This window comes from Meleagris gallopavo, chromosome 13 (assembly GCF_905368555.1).
Source record: "Meleagris gallopavo chromosome 13, MGAL_WU_HG_1.1, whole genome shotgun sequence".
Taxonomy (NCBI): domain Eukaryota; kingdom Metazoa; phylum Chordata; class Aves; order Galliformes; family Phasianidae; genus Meleagris; species Meleagris gallopavo.
This window is the reverse complement of record NC_139416.1, coordinates 5,492,042-5,514,606: the sequence shown is the minus strand read 5'-3', so window position 1 is coordinate 5,514,606 and position 22,565 is coordinate 5,492,042. Positions and strand designations below refer to the sequence as shown.

The 22,565-nt window shown below is 35.7% G+C and overlaps 1 long non-coding RNA gene across 2 annotated transcripts in view; it reads right to left on the bottom strand.

Moving 5' to 3' along the window:
- The window catches only part of LOC116217123 (uncharacterized), a 208,902-nt gene that overhangs the window by 65,274 nt on the left and 121,063 nt on the right, over window positions 1–22,565 (bottom strand). For both annotated transcript variants that reach the window (XR_014886226.1, XR_014886227.1), the window contains exon 5: window positions 11,140–11,234. This is a non-coding gene — a long non-coding RNA (uncharacterized LOC116217123). The remainder of the gene's footprint in view (window positions 1–11,139; window positions 11,235–22,565) is intronic.

The window sequence follows — 22,565 nt, the reverse complement described above, 5'->3', positions numbered from 1 at the left end:
CTTCTGTCTTTTCACATTATATTTTTATATTTTATATTATATTTTTATGGTCCTTTTCTGTGAGGAATTTTGTTTAATTTCCATTAAATGACTAATTGCTCAGATGGTAAATTTCTGAGTAGTTCCACTGATGTATGCCAATTGCAGCAGCTCACAAACAGCCCCTGCATTAGAAAGAAAATCCATATTTTTAATGACTCCCTTGCTGTCCTTCATGTATGTATATATGTCATGACATCTGCACATCTCCCCTTATACATGCACACACACTTTGTATTATAAATTGCTTAGCTGTGAGGTATCTTGACACTTGATATAACAGCAGGGCTTGGGGGGGAAAGTGTAAGTGCTCATCATTAGATTATTGCTGAAGTATTCTCTCCTTCCCTCTCCTCCTTCCTGTGTTCCCTGGAGACCCAGGTGTTAATAAAATCAAACAAAATGAAAATAGGTAAGTTATTGCAAGCTATGAGCATCAACACTGTACCACGCCTCACTAGTTTCCAATACCACCTCATTCTTGAGGCAACCAAAGAAAAAGATGCAATTTCATCCTATAGACTGAGTGGTGTAAGGAAAGGACAAAAGCGACAAGATATTGCAATCCAAAGGTCAGTGACCCACTCCCTTGTATAATTATAGCATTTCATTTATGCTCTACCAATCTATCCTTGGATGGCTGATAGTAAATTAGTAGCTAAAAAAAGCACAATTTTAAAGATTCTTAATAACTAGTAACTTAGCTCTAAAACTGGATCACCACATAAGGAGACAAGCACAAGTACTAGCTTATAGTATTTTCTAAATATAAACTTTTTTAAAAAAAAAATGCCTACACATTCCTAATTTCTCAAAAAAAAAAAAGGTAAAATAAAAATTAGATACTGGGCTTGATCTTCCATCACAATTTCCCAAGAAAGCTTCATATAGTAACTAAAGCTATATATGAATATGAATGTTCTACTTGTTGCTAATAAATATAAACAGCTTATAGCAGGATTTGGTGCTTGGGTTTGGTCCTCATCTAGGAACCAGCATAAAGCCTGGCACAGTGAACTACATAAGGTCTTAATACTTGTCTGTAACAACTGCTTAAAAAAAAAGTAAAAATATCAACTAAAAATGAAGAGAGAGTTCTAGTCCTGGTTTTTCACACTTTCTTATGAATTTAAATAATCTGTCCACCTTCATTAATAATTTCTTTTATTAGTGAATAGAGATCAAGATTTTCATAGCCTGCTAACCATTGTTATTGGAGCATATAGCATGCAGCTCTTTGGATTATCATCTACTGGACAACATTCTAGAAGCAATACAAAAGACATTTCAGATCTGTGGAACTGGTCAAAGAGTCGCTTAAACTCTGTCCATGTAGTATATCCTGCAAAGCCAATAACGTGCCCAGCTCACACCTTCCAACATCATAATGTTTTGCAGTTCGACACAAGTACTTTACGCTACATAATTTTATATTCAACCCAAGGGGAAGTAACTCTCCCTAAGTGCTGACTGAATAGAATAAGCAAAATGCAACCTGTTCACAGTACTGGAAAACTACTAGTTCACTATTTCAAAAAGCTTTAATTCCTACAACTGCCAGCAGGTCATACTCATGTTTCATTTTAAATACTGACTGAATTAAAAACTACAATTATAGCTGCTTTGAAAAATACAGATATCTTTTCACTTGCAAAGTTGTCTATTGTCTATCACATCCAGACAATAGCAGTTAATATTTATAATGAGGACAAGTGAAAGAAAGGATACAATCAAACCAAAAGAATGCATGAAGATGCCAAAGGGACTGAATGAATATAACCTAAGATACGTGCAAACTGGCCCAAGGAAGTGAAAAAAAGTACAGCTCAACAGCATATTCATAGCTGCCTACACATACATACACAAAAATACTTTTTTGCATGCTTTGACTCACACGTGGTCCATGGGTACTTGTACCCTGAACATTTACCACCACTTATTTAGTGCTTTAGCTCTGTTTTGACTATTTCAGACACTGAAGTAGCGAGCTCTGTCTCTGATTTCAGGTATCAAAGTAATTCTGGTAGGCACAGGTTAACTTTTTAAGTGCTAAACATAAGTTTTAGGTATACGTTTCAATAATGCACATGTGGCATATTTCTGGATTTATGTGTCACATTAATACAACTGTGATAAGAAGAGAGCTCTGGAAAGAGCTTGTCATCAGTATTTTCAGGTGGAAAAAAAATGAGAAGTAAGTGGTTTTGATCTCCAGAATGTGAAGTGTATGAAGTACAACAATTAAAACAGAAGGGTAGGTACTTTGAACTCATTAAAATTTCTTTTGAAGATGAAAGCCATTAGATTTCAATGAGAACTTGGAGTAAAAGCTCACACTGACATGAGAATATTTAACCTGTAGTCTACAGTGCTTCAAGCAATTGATAGTAAGATAAATAATTGCTTGGCTGTAGTAACCACGTAGAAGGGAAAAAAAGGATTACCCTAATCAAATACAGTCAGTGTGGTGTTGCCTGTCTCTGTGCTCCACATTTCATTCTGAATTGTTCAGAAGTTTGCAGTTACAAAAACGGAAATCCTGAGTTCTTTAAGAGGAAATTGTAAAGGATTTCTTTTCCTGCCACCTCCAAGAAAACTTTGATAATATTCAGGGTCAGTTCCTCAGCTGGCAAAATCAACATAGCTGAATTGAAGCTATTGGAACGTTGCCAATTACTAACAGCTGAATGCCTGGTTTTACTAGAGGGACAGCCCTATTTTACAACTCCTTCCTCCATGGCCCTATCTTCTTTATTTTAATAAAGACATTAAGAGCCAAATACACTCTCATCAAGAACGCTCATTCTCCTCTTCTGCGAAGTAGAAATCTTTTTTTGTTTAGTGAGTTACAGTTGGCTATTAATTCTCATTCATATTTCAGCATAGACTGAAAACAAGGTCTGTGCAGCAGTGTGTATTTGTTTTACGCTATACACTGCATATAAAGGGAAGCTTGACCCATTCAGGACTCAGGACTGAAACAAGCCAACTGATGATGTTAACAGAGGTCTAAAGTAGTGATAACAGATCTTTCAGAAAAGACAGAGAAAGCTTTGCGTTAGCTATGCACAGCTAATGCTGCTTTTCAGTTAGCTTACTGTAAAGAAATTGAAGGAACAGAAAAAGGAAGAAGCTTGCACAATTTGTAAGTCATTAGCAAAGACAGGATTGCTCCTACAGGTTATCCTACTGGATGTGCTGTCCCCATACAGTCAGGACTGAAACACCAACATGCCCTTACTCACAAGTGTTGGGTACGTAGTAACATATTAAAAAAACAAAAACGAAAACCCAACTTCACAGTACTTCTTCTTCCATCTGTTTATACTTCTAAAAACATTCCAATTGAAAATATACAGCGCTTGACAATACTCTGCCAAGCCCTCCTTGCACCCCAAACAGCATGATCCCTACAAAATATCCTCACAGAAAAACAGCCTGTGTTTTTTCCATAAAGATGCTTTCAGCATGAATCAGCACATAAAACCCAGGCCACTATTCACAGCGTACAGGCCAATGCAGGCAGTGGCTTCCATTTCATTAAGAATAAGCAACCTCCATTTCACACTTCTCTAATCCCAGTGCTTGTTCTACCATACAATTCTTTTGTTTTCAATGAGAAGTTACGCTTTAAACACAAGAGAAAAGAGAACTGACCTGGCACCACAAAGCAGGCTGCCTTAGAAACCTCCCTGTGCTGCTCCTCACAGCCAGCAGATCTCTTCTCAAGCACCTCTTTCTACATCCACGTTGTTCTTAAATCCAACCTCCACACAGTCTGCAACCTTTTCTTTCTGGGCAGGCTAAAAAATGGCAGCTTCTTCCAGTCAAACACCTGCTCTCTGACTTCACAGCTCTCCCTCGTTAAGTTAACGAGATACACAGGTGTGCCCAGGGGCACCACACGCAGCATTTCCTTACGAGTTTGTTGGCAGTGCAATGCCAATAGAGAATCAGTTTCACCGTAGTTGTGTAAATGGAGAAAAACAAATTCTGAAAATAAGTCATCTAGGAAGACTCAAAATATTTAATCCTGCCTATAAGGATTTTTGAATCCTTTTGATTTTTGGTAATAACTTTTGCCTTCTTAGACAAATGGGTTTAGGCAATATATTTAAGAGTAGCTTGAGCTTTTTAGGCAGGCTTTTGTAGGGCTTAAAGATAGCTGGGAAACCTAAGGGTGAGTGAAACACTTATGTATAACGACAGCTTCCTTCTGATTAGAGACAAACATTAAGTGTGTGATGCTAGACCAGTATCCACTCAGCTCTACAATGATAAAGGAAAACAAAACATACTAATCTGCAACAAAATATACAAACAAAGACTGAGATATTTGTAGCTAAATTAGCCTTAAAAAATTAGCCTTCACAATTTCCCAAGGGAATGTGACTCTAGAGCTGGACTCAGAGGGGAAGAGACACTAGGCAAGGATGGAGGAATCTTGGGGCAGCTGTAAGGAAAGAAACTGAGCCATATTTTAGAAGATCAGTGAAATCCTGGTATAGAGGCCATAAGACTGAGCTAATGACATCATTGGAAATTGGGAAATGTTGATGGTCTCCTTCAGTCAACTTTTGCAATCTTTCAGAAATATTTGGTTTACCTTGTGAATTTAGCTTGCTTGCTTCTCTCCCCAGTAAGAATAGCTCTAATCAGTTTCAAAATCGTGTTTTGGCAAACAACTGGTTCCTTTCAGTAAATTATTTCCCCAAATCCCAGCATAGGCAAGTTTTGCTTCAAGAAGAGAAATTTAAAAACCAAGTTTACTCTTTAGATAAGTGGTCAAATATTACTGAAATTGTAGTACTTACAAATATTTGAAATTTAGTCTCTTAGATGTGCAGCTGAAGCAGTGCTCTGTCTGTAGTGCAGGGTTACAATGAAGTAATATCTATTATAGAGAAGAATTCTTTGGCTGTACAACACATAACTTTTTTTTTTTTCAAATTGCAGTAGATGAAAAGAATGCTTAGAGCTGTGTACAAAACTTTATGATTATAGCTTGAAAAAATAGTTTATATTTATTTTAGAGTGAAGCTTTTGGAAGAGAAGATGAGGAATGACCTTTATAACTACTCTAAAGAGCTGACATCCCATTAATTTGCTCACTCATCCGGTAATGGAAGAATCCAAGTTTGAATTTCTCCTGCTGATACAACAAGTGGATACATCCAGGAACTGTTAGGTTTGGACACATCTATCCCAATATTAATTTTCATGCCTTCTTTAAAATATGTGATAAAAATATCAATTTATTTATTTTTTTTCGACAAACCATTTCATTTCACCAAGGGCAAGTTCTGCTTGATCAATTTTGTCATTTTTAATGGTGGCATAACTGCATCAGTAGACAAGGGAAGAGACACTGACGTGATCTATCTGGACTTCAGTATGGCCTTTGATATGGTCCCCTATAAGATCCTTCTCTCCAAATTGGAAAGATTTGATGAGTGTTCAGCGGACAAGGAACTGGTTGCAAGATTGTACCCAGAGTGGTCAATGGCTTGATGTCCAGATGGAGGTCAGTGATAAATGGTGTCTCTCAGGGGTCAGCACTGGAACCAGTGCTTTTCAACATCTTCATCAGTGACATCAACAATGAGATTGAGTGAACCCTCAGCATGTCTGTAGATGACACCAAGCTGTGTGGTGCAATCAACGCACCATAAGGACTGGTTGCTGTTGAGGCTGCGTGGTGGGCCCAGGCAAACCTCATGAGGTTCAACAAAGCCAAGTGCAAGGTCTTGCACCGGGGTCGTGGCAACCTCTGCTATCAGTAAAATCTAGGGAATGTAACAATAGAGTACAGCCCTGCCGAGAAGGATTTGTGAGTACAGGGGGAAGGAAGCTGGACATGTGCTCTTGCAGGCAAAAAAAACAACTGTATCTAGGCTGCATCAAAAGAAATATGGTCAGAGGGTCAAGGGAGGTGATCCTGCCCCTCTGCTCTGTGATGAGCCCTCACCTAGGGTACTGCATCTAGATGTGGAGTTCTCAGTACAGGAGAGATGTGGACTTGTTGGAGCACATCCAGAGGAGGGCCACAAAAATGATCCAAGGGATGGAACACTTCCCCTACGAGGACAGGCTGAGAGACCTGGGGCTGTTCAGCCTGGAGAAGAGAAGGCTCCAGGAACACCTGATAGCTGCCTTTCAATATTTAATGTGGAGCTATAGGAAAGAAGAGGACAGACTCTTTTGCAGTGTCTGTTGTGACAAGACAAGAGCAAATGGTTTCAAACTTAAAGAGAAGAGATTTAGATTGGATACAAGGAAGAAGATTTTTACCATAGGAGTGGTGAGGAACAGGTTGCCAGAGAGGCAATGGAAGCCCCATCCCTGGAGACATTCTAGGTCTGGCTGGATGGGCTCTGAGCACCTGATGGAGCTGTGGGTGTCCCTGTACATTGCAGGGGAGATGGAACGTAGTGATCTTTAAAGGTCTCTTCCAACTCAAAAGATTCTATGGTTTCTAAGGGAAGGAGAAAATAAAGTTAAGAATGAAGGATACATCCCCATGATGTATTATCTAAGAATGTATTCTTTTAACAAGTGCTGAGAACTGAAACAACATGCCCTTTCTGAAAAATCCATATCTTGTTGAATACCTTAGATTTCAAGATAGGGACTAACTACTGAGCTGCTGTTTACTTTGCTTCAGCTTCCCTTCTGCTGGAAACTCCAGCAAAATTTCTAAAAATATTACGGTAATAGGATTTTGTGTGGCAATTGCTTCTTTGTCTCTTCTACAGTAGGAGTAGTAAAGGCGATGTCACAGTGGGTCACTATTCTCAAAGCTTTGTCCCAGTCATTTGCAGAACTTCCAGGTGAACAACATATTCACAAAAAATAGTTAAAAATTAGAAGATTTCTTTAACACCAATAAAACCTCTCCTAGAATTTTGCAGAAAACTGGCTTTTCTTGTTATTTAGAATTTTAAAATCTCAATTATTACTGCTAAGTAGTTGAAACAATTTGAATGCTTTCCTTAATATATTCTAAGATAAAAATATTGCTCAGATATTTGAGAGCAAAAAAGAAAAAAAAAAAGGATAAAGATATAAAGGTAAATTTAGATTCAAATAAATCCCTCCCAGCATTACTAAGTAGCCATCAATCTAAACACTATATATTTTAGGTCACTACCAAAAAATGAACATATTTCTTTGTCAGTTTGTTACTGTATATCCCTATAACCAGACTATCTAGGATTAAATCTGAAAACAGAAATCAGATGTGCTGTAGCATTAAATGTTTAGGAAAACCTTTGCCTGTGGAGTATTCATCATTCTATTACGTTAAATTTAGCTGGTCAGATTCTGCTCTTATGTGAACATCACATCTGTCGACAAAGAGTGTAAGAAGCCTACAACACTGCTGCATTTAGCACAGCATAGGAAGAGAGGTGGTATTTGAAATTCATTTTATCTTTTGAAAGCCATACGTTTTTTCAGTATCAGTAATAAATGTTGAAACAAGGTTCCCTAGGGTCATGCAATTTGTGTTCTTCCCTACTCAGCTAAAGACGATATTAAGGAGCTAAAGTAAGGAGAAATATTGTCCATTGGCTACAGCAATGTAATGTGCTTGATATCACTCTTCTGGCACTTTGGACACTTTATTTAACATGGAAATCAACATGAACAGACTAGCTGCTGAGTACTTCCAGGTTCAGAGTTTGTTACAAGACAGGATTGTCATGTCGGAGGCTCTGTGTGTGCCACCAGGCTGATAAACGTGCACTCACTATGGCAGTGGTGAAGGGTAGGACTTTAACAGCTGGTAAAAGAGCAGCCCTGAAGGAGCCTGTTGTCCTCATTTGACAGGACAACAGCTGCAAACACTGAAGAGAAAGCAAAATGTAGAAAGACTGAAGAAAATGGGAATTAAAGCTGCATTGTTTTAATGAAGTAGTTGAGTTACTTTTTAGTAACATAATCATATTCCAATACTAACAGTTTGCCTAACTTTAAAACAGAAATATTAAAAATGCTTGCAAACCTACTCCTGGAGCATGAATTCCTCAAGCATTCTGCTGGAGTGCCAGACAGCGAGGCTCTTAAAAATAAGAGTTCTATTGAAAAGTACTCCAAAAATCTCAGGTAAAATTTGAAACTGATTCTGCTCAGGCAGCCAGAAATCACCACAGCAAGCAAAGATACGACTCTATGAGCAATATTTACTACCATTATAATGTTCTAAATTTCTTACGATGTTTACACAGAAATAGAAATTGCACCTGCTCAGATTACCCAAGATGAAATAAGTTATCTAAGGTGACAGTTTCTTCTCTTACCCTTTGCAGAGGTGAGGCAAAATACAAAACGTTCTGGTAAAATATACTAGTTTGCACCCTAAGCATATACACCGTAGTTACTTGTGGCAAGCACTTTCCTCAGCTGATATACTGAAAGGAGTAGTAGCTATAGGATATCAGATTAGTGCTGAAGTACATTTATAAGTGGAAAACAAATGAGTAAGCAATAAAGGAGAAGTACACATTGCCAAACTTTAAAACATATATACAAAAAACCCAAAGCAGATCTTCGGAACTCTACAGATTATGCAGAGAAATCCCAACGGTTTTATCAAAACTTTCTAAAGCATCATTTCAAAACTCTCTGCAATTTTTCAAAAATTTCAGTACAGAAAATAAAGGTGGGAACCAAAGAACTAACTGCATTTCAACCTTGCCCCCAGATCTCTGTAACTAAGCTCTTTTTAGCTTTTGTTTCATTTACTGAACACTAAAACTGATTGTAGTGCAGCATTTTACCATCATCAATTTTATTTCTGAAAAATCATGGAACATGGAGACGGCTTTCCTTTAAGATATTTTAATTCAAATAGTTATCCTCATTACTAGTTAGGGATATTACATTTCAGTCCTCTGAAGGTGTTCAACAGCTTATAGTTTTAACAGCATCAGTTTTGGTATCTTCAAAGCTATCAGATTTAAATTAGAAGATGAAATTTCACAGATGAAAATATTAGGATAATTCTATCAGCTGTCATACTGAGATATGTATACATACAGAATTATGTACTGTCAGATTGAAACAGTCCATCAGAAAATGTCAGAAGGTATATATAATGACTCGCTTCCCAGCTGGATTCCCATGAGGACCTTAACTAAAAATCTTAAGTCACTTTTTTTTCACAATGCACTTTTGCATTTTTAATCATTTCCAATTCTTCATAGTAGCATTTTCCATTCAGCTATGCAATATAAAGTCACATACATAATATTTTATAAGAGACAGCTTCTGTTATGCTTTGGGATTTGAATTCACAATTGTTTTGATTTATTAGATGATAAACCTTTTCCAATGCTTTTTCTGTTTAAAAAAAAGATCTGTAAATAACCAATCCAATATGAAAAATGCTAAACAGCTCCTTTGAAATTCTAATGGAGATTGGCTTTGGTTATGTTGTCACCCACTGCAGAATCTTTGTGATGATACTTCATCCGTATATCTGGAATGTATAGGAATGTAGCCTGAAAATGTGTATGTATATCTATGTCTGCTGGGACATAAAAATTTCAGTTGGGTGCAGATAGCATGTTAAAGTTGGATTTAGAAACATAAAAAAGATTATTTTACAATATCTAGAGCTTATAAATTTTAGTTTAATATTCAGAGATGTTTGCTGTTAAATGCTTCCCTGTCTTTTTTCTTATTGTTAAATCTTTAATTATTTCAGATCTGTTATCTTGCTTCCCAGCTCTCAAATCATCACTGAAGAAACCTTGCCGCAAAGCTTAACTCCAGCTAGTCCTCATTTCCTGTCTCCACACCATATGTTTGTTATATGGCAGGTAAATATCATGGCGTGCCTTGATGTCAGCAACCTAGTCTAGATGGAGCTAGGACTAACTGGGCCATGCATCTTGATTCGTGAATTTAAACCTCTAGCTCTAACATAAACTCAACTCCTAAGCCACTAATCCTTCCTAATTAATCCACTGTTTTCTCCAGTTTCCTACAGACTCCATCTCTGGTGTATTCTGCTATTTAGCAAACTTTGTTCCACCAGTCTTTATTGTGTGGACTATGATCAAGGTTGTAGGGCTCAGAAGTTCTTTTATCCTTGACAGCCTCATCACTTTTCCAGGCTTGCCATTCCTCAGAACTATGCCTGGCTTTTCTATCACTAATTCAACATTTATAGAATGCAGTGAAGGGTTTATCACTTAAAATTTTAAGTGTTAATTGCTTATTAATGAAAACTTTAATTTCTGGGAGATTAAACTTTTAACTGCTAGGTAGCTGGAAGAGTTCCAGCTCATAAGAACTAACACTCATCTGTAGAACATTTTAAAATGCCCCTTCTATGGAACAAACCCTATATCCAAGTGTGTGAAAGCCCAGATGCAAGCTCATAGAATCACAGAATCATAGAATGGCTTGGGTTGAAAGAGACCCCAAACATGGCTAAGTATTTCCAAGACTGAGAAAAAAAACCCATGACTGAATTATCAGCATGCATCAAACAAGTAATGGCTAATTTGGGATTAAAGAAAATCTCATTGTTCATTTTAGGAATGTCAAAAGAGGATTCCTCCCCTACCTTTATTTCACCTGCACATGTCCTCAGGTAAATGAATTTTTCTAAAAATGTATACCTTGAGAGAGATATTCAGATTCAGACTGACCTGGTCCTGAGGAGGGAGACTCTGTTGTGTTCTCACATTGAGACATTTACTATTGATTTCCAGAACTGCTATGTAACCCAATGAACCTTTCTAAACTTCTAAAACAGCACTCAGGTCTTGATTTCAACAAACTCACAAGATATACTGAAGAAGAAGAAAAACTGAATTCCTAGGATAGTATAAGCTGTGTGACTAGAAACTGAATTGGACTGAATTCTTCAGTCCGTTTTCTAACTTCTAGAATCTGTGGACAAGACATCATAAAAATATGTAAGACACAGCAACCAGTCTATATTCCTTAATATCTTGCCACTGTACTTGTTCACATTCAAAATTCCCACCCATTTCCTTAAGCTCTCTTTTATGTCACAAGAACTTTGCAAAGGGCTTGGACATCGTTGCCAAACACAGAATAGAGCATAGTGACTTTTGCTCTTACCTCCAGAGCCACAATATGAGAAGCTTCTGGCACTCTGATGTTCTGTCAGATTTTAATGCGAACCCTGGAAGTTCATGGACACGACGCTGTACAATCTGAAGAAGATAAATCACATTTACTTCAAGCCAGCTGACAGCAGTTTAAGCAGCTGCAATCATCAACCACCAAGGGAGTTTCTTCTTTTATCTTACTAAATGCAAAAGTATACCAGGAACTGGTAATATCACTGTACTATCAGGAGTCCTGGTTTTACATAAATATCAGCAAGCAGTAAGTAAATTCTGTTGACGAAATGTAATAAAACAAAGACGGTTTCAAATATGACCATTCCCTGATGCATTCCGTAGCCCCGTCTTACTCACTTATTGCATGCTGCTGAGATTATAAGGTTTGCTTTTATCTGTCAGAAATCAATATTTCAAACATCGGATAAAAGAGGAAATTGAACTGGGAATAGGCTGAAGTGCTGTAAAAACTACAAAGCACAATTATCAAAAAGCACTTAAAGTACTTAATAGGACACACATATAAAAATGCTCAAATTAATGTCAGGGAACTATAATGAGAACTTTTTCTATGCTTTTTGATCCAAATGCAATGTAATTCGAGTGCTGCTTGGTCAGTCAATACAGTTTTCAATTTATATGAAACCCTAAGGATTTCTAGCAATCCATTTGCTAGAACTGAGCCATTACATATGATTGGTTAATATTTCAATTTATTGAAAATACATTATTTTGTGTAAAGTGTTTAAGTTGTTGAGGTTTAACCATTATAAACAGTTATGATAAAAATAGATCTTTGGCTAAACAGTGACTTTACAGTCAAGCTTTTAATAAATACTGGTATAACTAGAAAATTGGATTTTAAAGGGAACGGACATCATAAGGAAAACCCGCAAATATGCAGGAGTGAGATGAGAGGGAAATGGTATATACAACCAATCTTTATCAACATGCATTAAGCTGAGAAAAGACTTTGTAAAATGTTGGAAGCAGTTGTTATTTTATGCAAAAAAAAGTTTGCTATTAACTTTGCCACTTTCCCCTTAGGTTTATATATTCATTTATCATCTTTAATGCTATTGAGCGGGAGGTCCTTACAAAACTCTCCATTCCCGATCTGCAGTGTGTAGGTGTCTGAATGCACTTATGAGAATCTACAGAAAATACATTGTGTGGCCTTAGTAATTTGATATGAAGTAAGAGCTGCAACACACAATGGAATTGTAGCTATGATTTGAGCAAGCAAGGCCCGTAATAAGTAAATAATTGTATCAAACTGTATCACTATTTTCTTTACTTTTAGCGAGGAACAACAAGGGCTTATTGGAAAACTTTTAAGAAAAAAAAATTAGGGAAAAATTTTCTTAACACTTGTACTTCACTTACACACGTTAGCCATTAGCCATTACACATTTTCCACATAAATAAAACTTAGCACAGTCACAATTAAAAGGTGCATCTTATTGGAACTACAGCAATCTCCCTGAGCTTTTAATCAGGCTACGGTTTCCATTAACAGACAAAATGTTTCACTAGACCAATATCTTCTCATATCCTCACTCATGTTTTGGGCCTAATCCAGTACAACTTATTGCTCAACATAACTACTCTTTTTTATGCTTCTTTCATCCATGCTAAGTCCAAATTCCTTTGTGTCTTCCATTTTCTAGATGCAAAATTTCATTTCAGTCCCTAGAACCTCAATTTGGGTCATAATCTACTGTCTTAAATTCATTCTCCCCATCCTTCGTAATTTTTCATATATCTTCTGCTTTCCTGCTTGTATGCTCATTATTCTTTCCCCAGCTCCCAACCCAATATCTTGATGCAACAAACAATGCCAACTTAGCATGTCATACCATTCTCTTATTTATTTGTACCATATCTATTTCTATATCTATCATGTATGTCTATATCTATATGCTATTTCTGTTTTTCTCATGTTTATTTGATATGAGTTGACCTCCCTATGTCAGTTTTCAAGATTGTCACATCTTTAGATTTCACAGCTTTCCTAAACACTTGCTTTTACTTTACTTCCATGAGCTAAAAGGATTAAGTGGTGATGCAAATTAAATAAATTTTTTAAAAGGTATTAATATTTCACATAACGTATTGTTTCTATCATTCTCTGAATAACTTTTTAAATATGTAACCAAAGAACAAAGTATGAACAGCCATGAAAAAATAGTATGTCTGCATACACAAAAAGAAAAGTGAATATGATATTTTCCAGAAAAAGGACTCCCAGTCTGGAATGGCATTACAAGCAGGAAGAAGAATGGATAAGGGTTATCATAGTGAGTGAAGATTCCTGTCTCTGTCCAAGAACTCTTCTGCAACTTCAGATAAATCAGACCCTCATTCTGTGAAACAGTTATAATGTTCTCTCAGACTGTGCAGTTTCAGGTCTGTTTTTAGCATTTTTTTGAGCATATAGGGTGTTAGAATAATGCAGCGATGTAGACACTGATTGACTTGTAAAACTCGCAGATATGAAAGGAGTCAAGAACATTTGTGAACTTAGCTGCATGGTATATAGGAAAAATCTGTTTCTATAATTCTAGTTTTGTGTATATTAAGCGAACACAATTAAATTGGAGGAACTGAGAAATAAATCCACAGAGTTTTCATGTGTGAAACCAATGTTGACAAGACAAAGGATAAATAGATTAATTCATCTGGACACCATATTTACTTGAATTCTTTCTGATGATGTCTTAAGTTTTTTGATTTCCTGAATCAACAAACAGAGCATATACCTTTTCAAATAATAAATATTTCCAAATAATTCCAAAATAATAAAAAAATACTTTGTTTTAAAAAATAGTCTAAGTGAAAACTATAATAAGATCTGGTAAGGCAATTGTACTTAAAGCAGTTGTACATTATTGTATAATGCATTTTACAGAAGCTTCCTCTATTGAACTTTATTGTATTTTTTCCTTCAATTATTAAATATAGAGGCTCAACCTCAAAAGCAAATGTACTCGTCGTTACATGCACTTGAATTGTTACTGCCATTTAAAACTAATCAATGTTTTCTTTAGTGCCATAATAGCTTGTTTGCAAAGCACCTCTTTTAGAAAAATTTACACTGCATTCAGAAAGAAAACATGTTATACACACTAAGAAAGATTCTTCATAAAGAGAAAGAGGATTTGATTCGTACCCAAAAGTTTAGTGCAACAAAACTAACCTAAAGAGCTTAAAAAATTGTGCAAAAAGAGAGTTGTTATACTAGGGTGTTGATATATTTAAGGAAAAATTATGTATTGTATAGTATCCTTACATCTCCACAGTGATTTGAAAGAGCTCGCCATATATGTGGTGAATATATATATATATATATAAATAGATTCTAGAGTTTATTATGTATACAGTTATTTTAGACCTATAGATTTTCATTAATATTAACAGGGAAATGGTTAAGATCTTACTACTACCAGAGTTGAAATACAACTGGAAGTTCAATTGCAAAAAAATCAAAGGACACTAAGGTCTCAACAGTGGAAAGCCCAAGCTGCTTCAGTGAAGTAGCTTCAATATATGCACTGACAGTACAGTTTGACACAAACAGGAAGGTTCATGCCACTTTGCTGTGGGAATACAATGGAGATTTCTAGATTAGTCTGTCTGGACTCCTTCAGAAGGAGTTCAAAGAAACAAAGTTGAACAAGATGAGTAGCCTGAATGTCTCGAGTTCTGCATTTATTCAACAACCAGAAATCTTAACGAAGGACAAATGAAGCTTGCACAGAAATTACACATGGGTTTTATAATTTCTAAATGTTAAGTATTAGATCAATAAACATACCAAGTACATATCAAGCTATAAAACCTTTGGTTCCAGTAGGGTAGCAAGTCTATCACTAGGATGAAAGTTACAAAAGGAAGTTAATGGAGATTATAATAATTGGACATTGGTAAATAAATGTCTATGATCACATCTGAGAAGCTGATAAAGTTCATCCCATGTATCTTATTTGGCTTCATGGTGATAGTACTATAATTCTGCAATATATTTGGTTCCATTTGGAACACAGACTTTTCCATTACAATTCTGTCTCAGGTGATACCGTCTACCTACATTTCTGAAGTCTCTATGCCTAACTTGTTCTCTGTTTAATGTTGGCAATACTAGTAGTGGTAGCAGGTGGTTTACTTCCCAGTACTATCCCTGAAAAGATGCAGTGTCAAGCTGTTCTTCAAAACTTTGGAGGTTTGCATATATTTATTTATATCATCCAAGCACTTTAGTTAACATAACTGCAATGTAAATTGGGTAGCTGTAAATTGAGTAACTGCATGCAAGGGTAAATACAATTGGCATTTGCAAAAATTAAATGGGGGCAAACAGTTGCCTAATATAAAACAAGCAGGGGATTGTGGCTCTGCATTCACTTCCCCTTCTATATACAATATATTTTGGAAAATCTGACTCTACTACAAAATTAATGACCAAAATTGACATATTGAATGGATGTAGATTTTGAATCACATGACAACATGATTTTCATCTGACCAGACAGTTCATAGACAGAATAACCAGAATAACAGTGTGTGGACTTACAAAATGTATAGGGTTCAAAAATATGCATAGTTCAAAGTGAGATAAGAAACAAGAAATAAGCATAATGGAACTAGTTGAAACTTTTGATTTTTTTGACTAATAAAGCATTCTGAGGAATACAGAGTGCCAAGCCTTACTAAAAATAAAAAACAATCTAAAACATTTGACTGAATGACTGTGCACAAAGTAATGTAGTTACCCACACCAAAGCGTTTGCCACCAATTGCTGAACAGACTGAAGTCTCGCTCCTTTGCTAAATTACACGTTTCAGAATTAATCCTGTAGCCTGCAGCAGGTAGCAGATGCTTTATAGGGCAACTTACTGCAGACAGTCACCTATTACTGCTCATTATTTAATAGCATTACTTTAACTCCACTGTGATTGCCTTCACTGTTGGATAGTTTCTCTCATAGGTTCATGTTTTCACTGTTCTTCTCCAAGGCTTCACATCTGCTTTCAGAGAATTACACTGACTCCATTTAGACAGTGTATAACAAACAGCAGCTTTATATATAATATATATACGTATTCTGTACAATTTCTCCTACATGGGCTTATACTGCAAGCACAAATTCCTTTTCTTATTAATGAGTTACCATGAGATCTCAGCTAAATAACTGTTTACATGTTTACAATATTACTCACCGTCAGTGTCATGCAGTGCAAAAGGAAAACATGCAGCTTATAACAAAAAAGATCTAAGATTCCAAGAAATTACTAAATCATGTTATGGGAGAAACAATTCTGTTTTGGAAACTTGGAAAACTTTGGAAAGAGGCAGAAGTTGTGATGTAGGGCAAAGTCTGTAGCAGAAAAGACAGAGGTGAGTAATTTTCTATGTATTTACTAACCTAGAAATTGCAGAGAGATTGCTGCACCTGTGATCCAATCATCTGAGGAAAGCTTCATGCAATTAGAGTTTTATTTAATTTCTGCTAAGCCTAATTTCTTCTTTAATAAGATGTGAATGTTCTTTCTCTTTGGTGAGTGTTTCTGTGAAGATGATTTTGATTTGGTTCATCTCCATGTATTTACAGAAATGGCAACTGAAAAAGCTTGCCTATTACAGAAAATTCAATGAACTCAGTAAGGTTATCCAATTTTTTTTTTCTTTCTAACTGAAAAAAAAATTGTTTCAAATTCTTTTACAGCATTAAAAATCTTCTAAGCAGCTGCTATGTTATATATAATACTATTACCTTCAAAAGTTTTAAAGTGCTTTTTTTGCACATTTATATCCATGTATTGGTAATCTATTATTTTTACATCAAGAATGCAAGCCTAGTATTTTATATTTGAAATTTTGTAAACAAATTAATAGAAGACAGCAGAATGGAGTTTTATTTTATCAGTTTACTATACCTAAATGTTGATGCTATGTAGCTCTCCACTGAGAACTTTGGTGTTGCCACAGGTTCCATGGTATCTCATACATGGACCTGTACATTTTCATCCTGCTACTTCAGTCTCAGTATTTGTTCTTATCATAGTTTTGTTATGCCAAAAGTAGGACAAGTTAAGAATAGCAAAAATCAAACTTCCCCTGAACATTAGGAATATACGGAAATGTATCCAAATGTATTTTGTACTGAATTACATTCCCAGTCCTGAAAACAGCTTCCAACCCGGGGCCTAAATGCATGAGCCAGTCTGACCTTCATGCAGGCTCCCTGTGAAACATCTCCTCAACTGAAACAGAGACTAATAAAACTAACCATTCACCAGAGCATTTACTGCATAGCAATGCACTCGTACATTACAGAAATCAGCTAATACTCCGATTTCTTGATTATCCAAGATTATCTTTCCAGCCGGCTCTTAATTAAGTAGTTCATTAAGTATCACTAAGGAATTATATATATGCTTTTTAATGTTCACATTGTTAATTATAATGTCCTTACTCACAGGCAGTGATTAATATGAATTTTACCTTCCACTTTTACTACAAAGACATTTTAGAGCAGCTATTGAAAGCAAATGAATAATTTAATTTCCACAAGTGATATTTTAAATTCTGATTCATTTATAATAATCAAACATTTACTTAGAGGTTTTAAATAAGGTGATTGAAAAATGAATTCCTTGATTTTTCCATTCTTCTCTGCCCTGACTAAAATAAAGGCAGCTCAAAATTATAGATTATTCCCTCTCTTTAAACAAGATACAAGATGGTGAGACAGTGCCAGGTAGTGGTACAGTAGTAATGGATTATGCTCATTTTTCTATCCTGGGTCACTGTTATCAATCTGATCCAAGAAATCAGTGATGAAATGTCATGTCATTTTTTGTGTCTGTGCATGAAATCCTGACCCTGTTAGGTCGATGGCAAAACATCACTGGTGCCAGGATTTTCACCTTTTGATTCTCTAGTGTGCAAAAAGAATAAATCTGACTTAGCGTCCATTGACTTTAATAGCAGTTATACTAAGTTCAAGGTCTGAATTTTTAAAAGCCTTTAGGTGCTGTATCACTCATGCTTTGAGCCTAAGAGGACAGGAAAATGCTAAACAAGCATTCTTTCTACAAGTAGGTTTTTGAAGATGGATGTGATTGGGAAGGTGTCCTAAAGCAAAGTATTAAACGGTGTTGCCACTATAAGCATAAGTTGTACCTGGTCCAGTATGGGCTTCCTCTCACTGAAATGGAGAGAGCTCTGCACCTCAGAGATGACTCACAGCAGCTGCCAGCTGAGCCATCCAGTGTCAGCATGGTCCAAATATCATTGCCTAAAGCACATCAATAAGGAAACACTGAGGGAAGAAACATGCCTTTAAATCCAATTCATTTCAGCAGTAAGGCTCAACCATTTGGAAACCACAGTTTGAGATATTTTCATTTATGGTTTTACCTTAACCAAGCAGATCTCAGTTTTTAAAAGTGAGGCTGGAGAAACTGTTGGCAAGCACTCTCCTAATCTTTTCATCTAGCGATGATACTGGCCAGAGGAATTATAAGACATTGATTTTATTGCCCTTGTTTACCAGATAAACATACATTCCCTTGTTCCACTGTCTGGATTAGTTAGATTACTGCATTACTCCACTAGGTTGAGCTTTGGATAAGGGCTGTTTCTACCACATTTATTCACTTATCTTGCTTCTTTCTACGAAAGCAAAATCCTTGTTCCCAAATGACAGGAGGTTCAAAACGTCTTAGGTTACTGTGTTTGCCCTCGAGAAAATTAGCACAGATTCTGATTGCACTCTGCCTTTTGTCTAGTCTGGCTCATCATCATCCCTAGAACATTTGTCACTACATATTGTGAGTTCTCAAAAGCACAGGGATAGTAACTCTTCCTTTGTGCCAAACTAACAAAACAGAAAAAGTCATCAAACATCCTTTCTTGAGTGATTAATTAAAACAAAATCCTTGCCTACTCCCTGAAAGCATGTGAATATAGCTTGTTTTATTTCACTCTATTTTGTAGCAGTTGTTTTGCAGAAACAAGACTGCAAGTCATTTTTAAACACCAGTTTCAGGACCTTAACTCACAAGTGTTGAATTTTTACCACCTTGAAAATCTTTGAGTCTGAAAACACATCAGAATAGGAGCAAAATGAACAGTAATAATTTTGAGTGTTTTTACAAAATGAAACAAATTCACGCTATTAAATAATTTGTTCATGCTCTCCAAAAATAGTAAGGTACATAAATATAAAAATGATGTCTTTCTGTAATGTGTGCTTTCCAGAGATATTTCACCTATATTAATGCATAGTTCAGGCATGTGTTCCTAACAGTATTTAGCTATGCTGAAAACCACTGAGGAATTAAACTGGATGAAAGCATGCTGAATAAGTTGTTGGAGGTTTAATTACCTTTTCCTTTTTTTCTCTTTAGTGGGAGTTCTGAATTCTGGAGGAGTAAAACTCCAGTCTCTACTGTATTGAAATGATATTTTTTTAGCACTTCAATCATTGTCTCTACTTGACTAAGACATTTCTGTGCTAAAGCAGGTGCATTTACTTTTCAAGTATTATTTTACTAATCAATTGAAAAATTACCTCCATGAATGACAGAAGTGCAGACCTTTAGAGTATTTCATTAAAAGAAGCAAACATTAATTACAAATCCAGCCCAACCTTTGCAGACATAAATTATGGGACGGATCTATTTTCTTCCTCCATGCTTAATTGCACGCTGCAACTAGCTCTTCAAATTATTATCTCCAAGGCATGAATGAAATTAGAATGGATTTGATGATATTCTCAAGACATATTTGTACCTAAATAATTTGGCCATTACTCTCTGGTCATATAGGAAAAGTTAGATGAAAGAACTTTAAGCCTCTGAATGGTGGCTAGATTGCCATGAAGAAAAAAATGGGAAGTGAAAAATAGATTTGAAATCATAAAATCTCTTCAGACAAGGCAGTCTAATTGCAAGTTTAACAATGGAATAGTTAAGTATGTTTATTCTAATAATTCTAAAATTCTAATAATTTCAGTTGATTGTAACTATCTGAGGCATTCTTTTCATTTCAAGAAAAATATCTATATCTAGTGAAGAAAACACCTTTCCCAAATAATTAAGAAGGCTGAAATTTTGATTTCAGAATAGCCATATGCTGAAGTATCTGTGAGCAAACTGCTGAAAAATAAATGAGAAAGTGACATTCTTTGTTCACTGTAAACTAATTTTAAAGTAGGCATGTTCGTAAATATAAAGTAGAATTTCAAAGACACACAACAGTGTTCAAACTTCCAATTTTACAACTCTTTCTGTTTTCAAAGGCAGAAGCATGCAAGAAGTAATTCTTGTGATGGACTGACATAAATTATCATACAAAAATATTCCCTTTCAGTTTCTAAACTCTTGGCTCTGTAAGTCACAAAGAGAAGGAACAAAACAAAATTAAAAATTGAACATGCATAAAACTCAAATAAGCACAAAACTATCTGATAAGGCTCAGTGTGACTCAAAACTGATCCTGAAAACTTAAGATATGGATTTTTTCCAGGTCTTTGTTTTCAGTAATTTAAAAGGTAAATCCTGCAGTAAATAAATAGCATTGTATACATGTAGATGACAGAAGGTACAATTCACTGTGACAGCAAATGAGGAATAGATGTAAAAGCATGTGTATTTTTCTTAATACTGTGATGAAAGCAGAAATATTTATTGTAAAACATATCTAGCAATTAACATTTTGTATTGGAAATAGCAAGCCTACTTCTCTAAGAACCACAGCCTTTATACACAGAGTGTGGACAAAGGAGTCAGAACAACAAATCCCCAATGTTTTTACTGTCCTTCTACCAAGGAGGTTAATCATTTGGCACTGCATACTTTAAAAAAAAAAAAAAGTAGATAATGACTTGCTTGTAGTTTAATTTACTTATGTCATGATACAATAAATACCAAACTGAGTTCTCAAAGTGTATTAATCATTAACCTAGGACAGGACTTTAGCTTAAAGTGCATTCCTTCATTTTTGATATGTTTCATGAATACATTTGTAGATATTTTAACTGCAGTTTCAAAGATGCTGAAGAGATAAACAAGTCCAAGGCCCCTCAAGAGCCAAGCTTTTTGTCTTGTCACCTTTTAACTTTCAGACATAATATAACCACTCAGCTTGGCTGCCAGAACAATCTCTGAAAGTGGAACAGAAGCTCTGCAATAAGGATTGTGGGAGGTACAGTGGAGGCACAGCTCAGTTTTGGAGAGCTCATTTGTGTAAGACAGTGTGCAAAGAGCAGGGCAGGAGTAAGGCAAAATAATCTGCCAAGTAAGGCAAAACAATCTGATCCGGTATCTATTTTTTTCCCAGATTTTCTATTGTGACAGACTGCTCAGATCCGTAGTAAAGCATTCCTGGTACTGAGCTGAAGATACTGTAAAAGCATTTGAAGATTACCTAAAACAGATATTCTGGTTCAAAAAAATTAAAATAATTGGTCCAGCAGGGAGAAGACTTCACGATCTTCACAGTTGTTCTTGCCTTCTTTAGGAGAAGGAAGAATGAGAAATCCTCATTTGGATTTTGGAAGTATTCACATTCTTTCTTCTCTATGGTATTTCATCCTAACTGAAAAGTTTCCCAGGGTCTGGGAAAAAGCAGTCAAGCAAAAGACCACCGGGGACAGGATGAAACTTTTAACCATATTGCCTGAGAAAGGCAGTGCTGGGCAATCTGTTTCTGGGAATCATAATATCATCAGTAACCTATTTGCTCTGGAATCTAAACCACCTGCATCTAAAATGTAAACATGACATGGGGATCTGCCTTCCTTGTTACAGGCCTGTAATATACAGATCACTTTAATGGATCTGGGCAAATTCCTTATACTTAATAGCATACCATGCAAATCATAACAAAATTTAAACAAGTTTGGTGATTATTTTTATCCTTCCTAAAGCCGTTCAATTCAAATATTTCATCCAGAACTTGTCATTAATGAACATGCACTTTATATTTCTGTAGAAAGAAAATAATCACCAACAATGACTGCTTTTCAATATCTTGCAGTTTACATATAGTTTCTTGTACATATAAGGTATCATGTGACTGTAGGCACCAATATAATTTATAAAATTGAGAAAGGTTGGTGAAGGCAGGAAATCAGTTAAATGGAAGATTTAAAAAATAAGACACTTTCTTTATCAAGGGGCATAGAAAGCATATGAAAGAGTATGTTAATCAAGTGTTACTTTTTTTCTTTGAAAACGGAATTGCAGAGCAAAGTTTAAGATTGCATAGACTGTTAACAGAAATGTTGAAAACTCATTATTTCCATCTAAGCATTAAACACTAGCTTAGCAATGCTTGTTACATTCTACTTGCAGGCAAATTTTACTCAGGCACCAAAACAACATGCATTAATTACAGCTAGGAAAGAGTGT